Genomic DNA, 13,068 nt, shown 5'->3' with positions numbered 1-13,068 from the left:
CGGTTGTCGATAGATTCTCTAAGGCGGCTCATTTCATTCCTCTCGCTAAGCTCCCTTCTGCTAAGGAGACGGCTCAGATCATTATCGAGAATGTTTTCCGAATTCATGGCCTTCCGTCTGACGTCGTTTCCGACAGAGGCCCGCAGTTCACGTCTCAATTTTGGAGGGAGTTTTGCCGTTTGATTGGGGCTTCCGTCAGTCTCTCGTCCGGCTTTCATCCCCAGTCTAACGGTCAAGCCGAACGGGCCAATCAGACTGTTGGTCGCATTTTACGCAGTCTTTCTTTTCGTAACCCTGCGTCTTGGTCAGAACAGCTCCCCTGGGCAGAGTCGCCCACAACTCGCTTCCCTCGTCTGCTACCGGTCTATCTCCTTTTCAGAGTAGCCTCGGGTACCAGCCTCCGCTGTTCTCATCTCAGCTCGCCGAGTCCTGCGTCCCCTCCGCTCAGGCTTTTGTCCAGCGTTGCGAGCGCACCTGGAAGGGGTCAGGTCGGCACTTTGCCGTAATAGGGCGCAGACTGTGAGGGCCGCTAATAAGCGTAGGACCAAGAGTCCTAGATATTGTTGCGGTCAGAGAGTATGGCTCTCCACTCAGAACCTTCCCCTTAAGACAGCTTCTCGCAAGTTGGCCCCGCGGTTCATTGGTCCGTTCCGTATTTCCCAGGTCATTAATCCTGTCGCAGTGCGACTTCTTCTCCATATCTTCGTCGCGTTCACCCGGTCTTCCATGTCTCCTGTGTTAAGCCCGTTCTTCGCGCCCCCGCTCGTCCCTCCCCCCATCCTTGTCGAGGCGCACCCATCTACAGGGTTCGTAAGATTTTGGACATGCGCCCTCGGGGCCGTGGTCATCAGTACCTAGTGGATTGGGAGGGGTACGGTCCTGAGGAGAGGAGTTGGGTTCCCTCTCGGGACGTGCTGGACCGTTCGCTGATCGATGATTTCCTCCGTTGCCGCCAGGTTTCCTCCTCGAGTGCGCCAGGAGGCGCTCGGTGAGTGGGGGGGGGTACTGTCATGTCTTGTTATGTCTGTTCCTGTCCTTTCTCTTCACTCTGTCTCTCTCTGCTGGTCTTTTTAGGTTACCTTCTCTGTCTCTCATTCTTCAGCTGTTCTACATCTCCCCTAACTAGCTCATTCACTCTTTCACACCTGTTCTCTCTTCCCCCTCTGATTAGGTCTCTATTTCTCTCTCTGTTCCTGCTACTTTCAGTGTCTGATTCTTGTTTGTGTTTTTGATGCCAGAAGCAAGCTGTCGTCTCGTTTGCTTCCACATTGTCCTATCCTGTCGGAGTCTGCCTGGCAGGTGCATCCTGCACTATACTACGTTCTTTTTGTTCCATTGTCAACGTTGGAAGAGGATTTATGCCATTCCTGTTTTTCATTAAAGAACTCTGTTTTCTGTTAAAACTGCTTTTGGGTCTTCACTCAAGTACATAACACCTTCCATCTCTCTCCAAAAACACACCTTCCCTCCAGATTAGTGCAGTGCAGAATGATTTTCTGGATGGTGTCTGGGATGAACAGTTCAAAAGAAGACTTTATGTCCTGTACATGAGTAACATGAGTAACATGAGTAACATGAGTAACATGAGTAACATGAGTAACAGCCATCCGCTTCGGCCCTGGTTGCATCCTTATCATATTAGCAGCCATGCAGGGTGGCTAATTCCTTGGGCAAGAAGACCATTAAATTTCACAATGTTTCGACATCCATATTTCTCCTGCAGGCTGCTGATTAGCTGGTTCTGACAGGCTGGTCCTGGGGCTGGCTGAGGGTCAATCTCATCCTCTTCTTCCACCTCACTGTCAGTCTCCGAATTGACAGACATGATCCTCATATTTGGAAAATTCTTAATTTTCCAAAGTGGAAGACATTCCTTTCACACTAGTTTCTCTGCAAAAAAAATTCTAAGGCTCTCTGAGCAGAGATTCTTTTTGCCATACTAATTTATTTATTGGTAAGGAGCCACACATGCAAAGCTGTTTATTTGTTGTGTCCCTCCCTCAATTTGTTCCTGGCTGGGCTGGTGAATACTGAATTTTTAAAAATGTATTGAAATAATGTATCAAAATAATGTATTGTAAAAACATTGTGCAGGTTCCTGCAAGACATTGTGTAGTTTCACACACTACAAAGGGTAAAGAGTGTGAGAAAAGCAGGAGACAGGCAGGTTCTTGGTGCTATGTTGAAACAGCAGGCCCAGGGAGGAGGAAGACAGAGTGAAGGCACACAGCAAACCTTTTTGTTACATTTGAACTTGTTTACACCTACACACACTTTCCCACAATTTTATTACCCTCGGATTCAGTGGACTCGAACACCACCTATGTAATATAAATATGTAGGGGGGTGCACACTGTGCACTCAATGAAAATATGTTATTTTACATGTTCTTCACAGAAAATGAGCCAAGGCCAATGAGTCTCGGGTTGAAAGAAGTATTAATTGTATAATTTTCTTCTAATATACATTGAAAATGTGTCCCACAGACCGGAACACCACACAAGGGTCAATAAATAGTTATTGTAACACCTCATCGGGCGGACATCAGATTAACATCCAATTGGTTACTATTTGATTTCGTAACCATTGCCAATCATTGATTGATCATCAAAATTCTTGGTCCGGTTAAGTTTATGGGCCCAACAAAACAACAAAATATGCCATATGGTCAAACATCTTGAGGCCATAATACACACCAGTGAAAAGTCTGGACACACCTTCTCATTCAAGGGTTTTTCTTTATGTTTACTATTTGCTATATTGTATAATAATAGTGAAGACATCAAAACTACGAAATCACACATACGGAATCATGTAGTAACCAAAAAAGCGCTAAACAAATGAAAATATATTTTAGATTTTATATTCTTCAAAGTAGCCACCCTTTGCCTTGATGACAGCTTGGCAAACTCTTGGCATTATCTCAACCAGCTTCACCTGGAATGCTTTTCATTCACTCTGCCATCCAACTCATCCCAAACCCTCTCAATTGGGTTGAGGTCAGGTGATTGTGGAGGCCAGGTCATCTGATGCAGCACTCCAGCACTCGCACCACCACACCATCACACCTCCTCCTCCATGCTTCAAGGTGGGAACCACACATGCAGAGATCATCCGTTCACCGACTCAGCGTCTCACAAAGACAAGGTGGTTGGAACCAAAAATCTCAAATGTGGACAGATTTCCAGTGGTTTAATGTCCATTGCTCGTGTTTCTTGGCCCAAGCAAGTCTCTTCTTATTATTGGTGTCCTTTAGTAGTGTTTTCTTTGCATCAATTCAACCATGAAGGCCTGATTCACGCAGTCTCCTGAACAGTTGATGTTGAGATGAGTCTGTTACTTGAACTCTGTGAAGCATTTATTTGGGCTGCAATTTCTGAGGCTGGTAACTCTAATTGACTTATCCTCTGCAGCAGAGGTAACTCTGGGTCTGCCTTTCCGGTGACGGTTCTCATGAGAGCCAGTTTCCTCATAGCGCTTGATGGTTTTTGCGACTGCACTTGAAGAAACTTTCAAAGTTCTTGACATTTTCCATATTGACTGACCTTCATGTCTTAAAGTAATGATAGACTGTCATTTCTCTTTGCTAATTTGAGCTGTTCTTGACATAATATGGACTTGGCCTTTTACCAAGTACGGCTATCTTCTGTATACCACACATACTGTACCTCACAACACAACTGATTGTCTCAAATGCATTTAAGAAGGAAAGATTTCTTAAATGTACTTTAAACAAGGCACACCTGTTAATTGAAATGCATTCCAGATGACTACCACATGAAGCTGTTTGAGAGAATGCCAAGCGTGTGCAAAGCTGTCATCAAGGCAAAGGGTGGCTACTTTGAAGAATCTCAAATATGAAATATATTTTGATTTGTTTACTACATGATTCCATATGTGTTATTTCATAGTTTTGATGTCTTCACCACTATTCTACAATGTAGAACATTTTACAAATAAACCCTGTAATGAGTAGGTGTGTCCAAACCTTTGACTGGTACTGTATATAATATGCACGAAACAAAAATATAAATGCAACATGTAAATTCATGGTCCCATGTTTCATGAGCTGAAATAAAATATCCCAGAAATGTTCCATATGCACAAAAAGCTTATTTATCTCACATTTTGTGAACAAATTTGATTACATCCCTGTTAGGTATAATTTTTCCTTTGCCAAGATAATCCATCCACCTCACAGGTGTGGCCGATTAACAAGCTGATTAAACACCATGATCATCACACAGGTGCACCTTACGCTGGGGACAATAAAAGGCCATTCTGACATGTGCAGTTTTGTCACACAACACAATGCCACAGATATTTCAAGTTTTGCAATCCACAGGCCACAATCAACAGCGAAGGAGATGTGTCATGCTGCATGTGGCAAATGGTGGTTACAGCTGATACTAACGGGTTTTCTGATCAATTTTATTCAGGGATCTGTGACCAACAGATCCCTGATTAGGGCATAATTAGGGCATAATTTATTTATTATTTCAATTGACGGATTTCTTTATATGAACTGTAACCAGTAAAATCTTTGAAATTATTGTAGGTTGCGTTTGTATTTTCATTCAGTTTACATAATATAATGACATGAACTGTACTGTAGCATCTTTCATATGCACCCATTAACACCCATAATTGTCCTAGGAAAGCAGAGATAATTTGTGCAGGATTATAGTACAGTATAGATACAAAATGCTGGGTTCACTCAAGTAACACGTTGCGTTCTCAACAGTAATCTCACATTGCACACAGTGACATTACAGATCCCAATGACTGATCAGTGTTGCAAAATCTGATGGAAATGAACACAAACATGACTTGACATGACTTGCAGATGATATCTCCAGCAGAACTTCTCAACATCTCTGTTTATAAGGCCCTACATTTTGACTGAGAAGACACCTGAACTTTCTGAATACTTTTTGAGGAAGGCAGAGGTCATCTTCTCTCTGCTGACTTTGGTAAGGATATTTATGATTTTGGTGTTTTACTCGTAACAAAGCTATGTATGCCACAAATAGATCAAATAGATTTGTACCCGTCGCCCTCAAAACATTGTAGAAGTGAAATAATAATGCATATATTTTGTGTGGACTTATTTTATTGTGCATAAATCTGTGATATTCTGTATATTCTGAGTAACACACTGTGTTGGTATAACTCTGTACATGAAAAGAACTGCAGTGAGACCACCAGAGCACCACCATTGTCCAGGTCATCATGGGAGTCATGACTGTGTCTGTTCTTTTCTGTGTCCTCCTCACCTTCCTGGGGACCGAGGTGACTGGTGAGTGACAGCCATGCTTGAGCTTAATCCCGTCTCCACTCCAGATACAGTGTACATAGAAACGTTTTTACATAATTTACTCTCAGGATTTTTCAATCTGTTATTGTGGTAATTTTGCATGGAACATACAGCTTGCAGGGATCTGAAATATTTGTCTTCTCAGGGAGGTCTCCCCCATGGTATCCCAATTTACCCCAACCAGTGGAGAGATTTGCAAGAAGATCTGAACCAATTGCAGATCTGTACCAGTGTCCATCTGGGTTTTCTCGACCCAACCGGTTCTGGCGCACTTGCTACCGTTTCGACAGCAGTTTGAAGTCAATATCGGCGGCAAATGTAAGTTTCATGACTGATGTTTACTGACATGCATCCCAATTAGAGTGATGATACGTGAGGTGGAAGATAGTTTGTTGTATTGTTCATCCTCAATATATGAATATGAATGCGATGGAACGCCTATATCAATTCAGCATTATGGATGATACAAATAAAGACAATGAATGAATATGAGAAGTCAATGTCATGCTCTTGCTTCCTCGTACAGAATGCATGCCGTCAAAGAGGTGGATCCCTTGCATCTATCACTAACAGTAAGGTGTACGAGTATGCTCTTTCCCTGGTAGAAGATGGATATATCTGGGTTGAGGGGAGCCATGAGGTAAAATACCCTATTCCTAGTCCCCAAAGCACTCTAATTTAATATTTATTTTGGTTAATACTGACTACCAATTAAATACTGATGTTAACTTTTCCCTTTTCTCCCTGGCAGTCTGGATTTCCCCAGAAGAACTGGTTGAAAGGCTCTGTGCGTGACCAGAATGGAAAGCATGAGGGCTGCTTGGCATTGGTGAAATTTGGTGGTCAGTATCGCAAACTTATTCTTGATTTGGTAACAGTAAACAATAGGGGTTTGGTAAAATTACTTTTATAGGGACCACAGATTAACTGTGTTCATATAGTTGTGCCACAACTGTCTAGACAAATGTGCTCTGGAACCCCACTTCGTGGAACCCCAAGTAGATTGATCTAAGGGCTGGATTAAATCCGTATCGCAAACATGCAGAGGAACATCTGCGTTAAAACTCTATTTAAATTTAAACTCAATGTTCCCTTGTTCGCAGAGAATGCATTCATGGTAAATGCTGCATATGTCATCTCAATCAGAAATTACCTTTACATTTTAACTCGGATGTTCTGCGATACGTTCCACGATACTTCCACGATACGGTGAGCAGGAGTGCAATGTCGATTCACTCCATAGTGGGTTTTTATAGTGGTAGAGGAGCTCCTCTGGTTAAATACAGAATGGGAAAGTTCTGTCATTTTCATCAGTCCCATTCAGTGAAGGGTCAACAGCCGTACGTACCTGTTGTCCATGGTCTTTGTTCTTCTGTTCTGCCTTGCCCTGAAACTCACAAGGACATTCTCCTTTACAGAAAAAACAGGTTTTGATGATATCAGCTGTTCCAGAATGGACAACACCGCGTTCGCTCTCTGCGAGATAGAAACGTCTTAATTCTTCGTGTAAGAAGGCCAAACAGAGAGTGGATTTTGCCAATACTCTCTGATTTTCTTTTTCTACTATCGCACCAAATTGTTCGGAATTGACTTTAAGTCTAATACTCAGAGACAATATCACGAAAAGTGATGTAATGGCTACAGATTCATACATAATGATACATTGATTCAATTGTATTTCACATGGCCTTTTTTCTACTGAAATTAATAGTCTGGTTTTGCAATGGAATTGTCACTGTAGTATTCTGGAAGCTAGATTTAAGATACTGTACCAAACATGTGGGTACATACAAAAAGGTTTGATTCCCTTACAATCCCATTTCAAGATGAATTATATAATTATGAAAACATACAGTTATTCTCAATACTTACTCTAACAGTGGAAATAGTCTATATCCATTATATCTGGAATATCTATTGAATTTGTGAAATTGTTGTGCCATGTACATCCCTCCTTGCTTCCTTGCATATCTTTTTGAATAAAAACATTCAGCATCACCCTGTCTCAGCATGATCAACTTATATCACTGTAAAATAAACAACATCAATCAGTAGGGTCATCTCAACCAGCAGTACTTACATAAATAGTATGTGCACTATCTATTCATATTTTATTGATCATATTTGTTAACATTATTATAAAGTGTTATGATTGTTTTTAATATCTGTGTTCTTGCATGTACATTGATTGATTTATTAATCTTATGCTACACACAGATAAATAGCATACATTTTTCTAAACAAATCCAATCAGTTGGTTTGATTTATTGCACCTGTTACTGAAATGGTTGTTCCAGTTTAAATGGTTTAGGTAGTCTCCTCATCAACTTTCCTAACCCTGACAGTCATTCCAAATGCAGGTGAATAAAAATTCAAACTATTGGACGTCCTAACCTTGGCCGGATTCCAATAGGAATTACACTTCACTTTGCAAGCCAGTATAATGTGACTTGCAGGCCTGATGTGGACTGTAAAGCAGGAGTTTCCTAAAACCACTGTGGTAGGGTAAAATTAGGCCATCAACGTAAGTTCTGATGATATATGTGTTGTAATGTTGTAGAGTTACATTTTAATGATAGCATTCACCTAGGTACTCATTTGTTGCGTGTTTGAATCTCATCATGGACAACTTTAGCGTTTTAGCGAATTAGCAATTTTGCAACTACTTACTACTTTTTAACTACTTTTCAACTACTTAGAAAGTTAGCTAACCCTCCCCTCCCCTTAACTTGAACCCTTTAACCTAACTCTACCCTTAATCTAAACCCTAACCTTAACCTCTAGCCCAGCTAATGTCAGTCATCTAGTTAACGTTAGCATTAGCCACCTAGCCATCCAGCTAAAGTTAACCACAACAAATTGGAATTCGTAACATATTTTACAAATTGTAATTCGTAACATATAACATGATACGTAATTCGTAACAGATCATACAAATTGTAATTCTTAACATATTATACAAAATGTATGATGTACATCCACAAATTAATACATACATACCAAACATAACATATAATACTTTTTGAGCGTCCCTGTTGGATGTACTGCCAAATTCTCTAAAACGACATTGGAGGCGGGTTTTGGTAGAGAAATTAACATTCAGTTCTCTTTCAACAACTCTGATGGACATTCCCGCAGTCAGCATTGCAATTGCACACTCTCTTAAAACTTGAGATATCTGTGGTGTTGTGTGACAGAGCTGCACATTTTAGAGTGGCCTTTATTTGTCCCCAGCACAAGGTGCAACTGTGTAATGATCATGCTGTTTAATCAGCTTCTTGATATGCCACACCTGTCAGGTGGATGGATTATCTTGGTTTAGGAAGAATGCTCACTAACAGGGATATGAACACATTTGTGCATACAATTTGAGATAAATACGTTTTTTGTGTGTATGGAACATTTCTGGGATTTTTTTATATCACTTTACATGTTGCGTCTATATTTTTGTTCAGTGTCAAATCTGCTTACTCGTGGTAGCTAGTCAATTAAATACTTTTAAATGTTTCATTTTTAACTAGTTAGTAAAAATGTATTTCTACATATTCTATTCTATTCTTAACCTTGAAATTGGGAAGTATGATCAGTGGAGGCTAGGTTTTGTATTAGATCAGTGGAAAAAGGTTCAATTCCATAAAAGGCAACAAAATGTAAGAATTGTGCCAGGGGTTTTACTGTACATTTCCAATAGTCACAGTGTGCATGTCAACATTACAGGGTTGCTTAACTTCATAACCTTATCTGCACCTGATCACAGGTCAGTTAAAACCTGTTAAGGCTCGGGACAATACTGCCCCCTTTGGATGAATTGTGTGCCCATAGTAAACTGAAAACAAATCTGTCCAAAATTGCTAATATATGCATATAATAATTATTATTGAATAAAAAACACTCTAAAGCTTCTAAAACCGTTTGAATTATGTCTGTATGTATAGCAGAAGTCACAGGGCAGCCAATCTCCCAAACTAGTTTTCTCATTCAGAAAGTTGGGCCAACTTTGACGTCATCGCCCCCACCCTTCCCAACCAGCTATGGTTCTGGGAAACAGTTTCTATGTCTTCCACGAGATGTCTTCTATCAGTAGAGCGTTTAATTGTGCAAATCCCGCGAGCTTTGACCCTTTGGCAGGCAAAATAGTGGGTGTCGTCAGAAAATAGATGCGCATTCTGGCGCGAATTGTACACAGTCATTCCTCCGTTCCAGATTGTCTGAGAGGAATTGCTTTTGTCCGGTTGAATCGCCAATTGTTTTGTATGTTAATAACATCCTAAAGCTTGATTCTGCACTTAGTTTGACCAGTTTAGTCAACATATAATATGTAATTTTGAAGTTTTGATGCGCAACTGTTAGGGACCAGAAGTCATTTTGGATGCATTTCAGCTGGAACTTGTCGCATATGCTAATACAAAGACACACGACTTGAAACCAAACAATGTTTTGGGTAAGTATGACTCCTTCCACTACATTCTGATCGAAGACCATCAAAGGTAAGGGAATATTTATGTTGTAATTTTGTGTTTCTGTTGACTCCAACATAGTGGAGAAATATTATATTGCTTATGTCTGAGCGCCGTCTCAGATTATTGAATAGTAAACGATTTCTGTAACGTTAAAAAGAAACGTGACAAAGCGATTGCATTAAGAAGCAGTGTATCTTTCTAACTATATGTAGAACATGTATATTTAGTCAAAGTTTATGATGTGTATTGCTGTTATCTGGCGTTATCTGGCGGAGTTATCTATAATTTCTCCGGACATTTTTTAGCATTTTCTGAACATGGCGTCAATGTAAACGGAGTTTTATGGATATAAATTGCATATTATTGAAAAAAACATAAATGTACTGTGTAACATGTCCTATTACTGTCATCTGACGAAGATTTTCAAAAGGTTAGTGAATTATTTTTCTGAACACGTTAAGGACATTGGTTGCTATGACTTTAGTTGCTTGTGTTTCAGCATTGTTTTAGCATTACTATACAGTATCTGTATAATTTTTTTATCATCTTTGAACATTATTCAATGTATCGTCCTATATTTGTTCATTAAGGTAGGTAAAACTAAGGTTTTAACTTTGAAGAAGTTTTCGGGGACACTAGTGGTCATATTTGGTCTCTTAGGCTACTGTTCATTCTGTGTAATATTACATAACTATCCATGCAAGTCTGGAAAGGTGCTACAGTACAAATGCAGGTGAACATGCGAAGCAATGAGAGGAACAATGTAAGAACAGGAAACTGATGGGTGCTTACTATTTGAAATCTGTGAACCTAGCTAATTATTGAATGATTATCGATGATTGATTCCATTGAGTTTATGGGCTCAGTTCTCACAACGAGAACAAGAACAAAATATGTTATATTGTCCAACATCTTGGGCCTTAATACCCACTATATAATACCCATTAAACACGATCATTTTCATAAGAAGCAGAGATTATTTGTGCAGGCAGTATAGATACAAAATGCTTTGTTCAGTCAAGTAACACATTGCATTCTAAATATTATATATAAGTCACTGTTGTACACAACAACATTACAGATCCCATTGACTGCTTAGTGTTGCAAAATCTGATGGAAATGAACACAAAAAGGACTTGACATGACTTGCAGATGATATCTCCAGCAGAACTTCTCAACATATCTGTTTATAAGGCCCTACATTTTGACTGAGAAGACACCTGAACTTTCTGAATACTTTTTGAGGAAGGCAGAGGTCATTTTCTCTCTGCTGACTTTGGTAAGGATATTTATGATTTTGGTGTTTTACTCATAACAAAGCTATGAATGCCAGATAAACTTGATTTGTACTTGTCACTCATTAAAATGATGTAGAAGTGAAATAATAATGCATATCTTTGGTATGGACTGATTTATACATAGTTATTTAGTTTCTGAGAACACACTGTTGGTATAACTCTGTACATGAAAAGAACTGCAGTGAGACCACCAGAGCACCACCATTGTCCAGGTCATCATGGGAGTCATGACTGTGTCTGTTCTTTTCTGTGTCCTCCTCACCTTCCTGGGGACCGAGGTGACTGGTGAGTGACAGCCATGCTTGAACTCAATCACATTTCCTTTCCAAACACATAGAGCATTTTTCCATAATTTACTCAAGATTTTGTTTGGTTTATTGTGGTAATTATTCATGCAACATACAGCTTGCAGGGATGTGAAATATCTGTCTTCTTCTCAGGGAGGTCTCCACCAGGGTATCTGGGATTAGCTGCACCAGTGGAGAGATTTGCCAGAAGGCCCCCACCATGGCCCAATCAGAACCCATGTCCTCCAGGGTTTTCTCGACCCAACCGTTACTGGTGAACTTGCTACCTTTTCGACAACAGTTATTCCTTATTCCTGGAGTACTCTAATTTAATATTCATTTTTATTAGTCAAGGACCTTAGCTACTACTGACCACCAAGTAGATGCTGACATTGACTTTTCCCTTTTCTCCCTGACAGTCTGGATTTTCCCAGAAGAACTGGATACGAGGTTCTCATCGTAATATAAATGGACAGAGTGAGGACTGATTGGCACTGCTGAAAATCAATGGTCAGTAACACAAACTCACAACGGTCTGGACAAATATACTGTACAACCTTTCTGGAACCCCAAGTATAATGATCTGTGTGGTCTGTAGATGTTGGGTGAGCAGGAGTACAATTGAATGTCAATACACTCCATCGTAGGGTTTATAGATGTAGAGGAGCTCTGGTTAAATACAGACATAGACAATTCTGTCATTTTCATTGGCCGCTTTCAGTGAAGGGTAAACAGATGTACCTTTGTTCTGTCTTGCCCTTCAACTCACAAGGACATTCTCCCCTACAGGTGAAGCAGGATTTGATGACATGAGCTGTTCCAGTATCGTCACTTCTGCAATTTTGCCAATACTCTCTGATTTTCTTTTTCTAGTATTGTACAAAATTGTTCTGAGTTTGATTTAAGTTGAGTACTTTGAGACAATATAATGAAAGGTGATGCAATGGCTACAGATACATACATAATGATACATTGATTCAATTGTATTTTTGAAAGCAGAGTAAATACTTGATTAAACAAGGGATACAAAGAATATTTGAAAGCACGTGCTTCCACACAGGTGTGGTTAATTAAGCAATTAACATCCCATCATGGTTAGGGTCATGTATAAAATGCTGGGCAGGCCATTAATTTGGCTACCATGGTTATGTCCCCATAGAATCCACAGGGCACGAATGGTCACTGAATCGTTTGATGAACATGAAAACGATATAAACCATATGTCATGGCTGTCACAGTCAACAGATCTCAACGCAACTGAACACTTATTGGAGATTTGGGAGCGGTGCCTGAGACGTATTTTTTCCACCACCATCAACAAAACAAAAACTGATGTAAATTCTCATGGAAGAATGATGTCGCATCCCTCCAATAGAGTTCCAGACACTTGTAGAATCTATGCCAAGGTGCATTGAAGCTCATGGTGGCTCGTGGTGGTCCAACACCTTGTTAAGATACTTTATGTAGGTAATTCCTTTCAATACATAATCATATTTTGATTCAATTATATTTTGGGTGGTCTTTTTTTTATTGAAAATGATTGTCAGGTTTTGCAATGGAATTGTACAGATGTGGGATCTGAATTTGATCATTATTTTCTTGCTGAAGAAATGCAACTTGTGTTCCACTTTAAAATGTCAGACTTGATTAGCCCTAAAAAAATATGTATCAACCCCTACAAAAATGGCCATTAATTATAATCCACA

This window comes from Oncorhynchus masou, chromosome 5 (genome assembly GCF_036934945.1).
Source record: "Oncorhynchus masou masou isolate Uvic2021 chromosome 5, UVic_Omas_1.1, whole genome shotgun sequence".
Taxonomy (NCBI): Eukaryota; Metazoa; Chordata; class Actinopteri; order Salmoniformes; family Salmonidae; genus Oncorhynchus; species Oncorhynchus masou.
The sequence above is the reverse complement of the archived record's forward strand: the minus strand, read 5'-3'. Positions refer to the sequence as shown.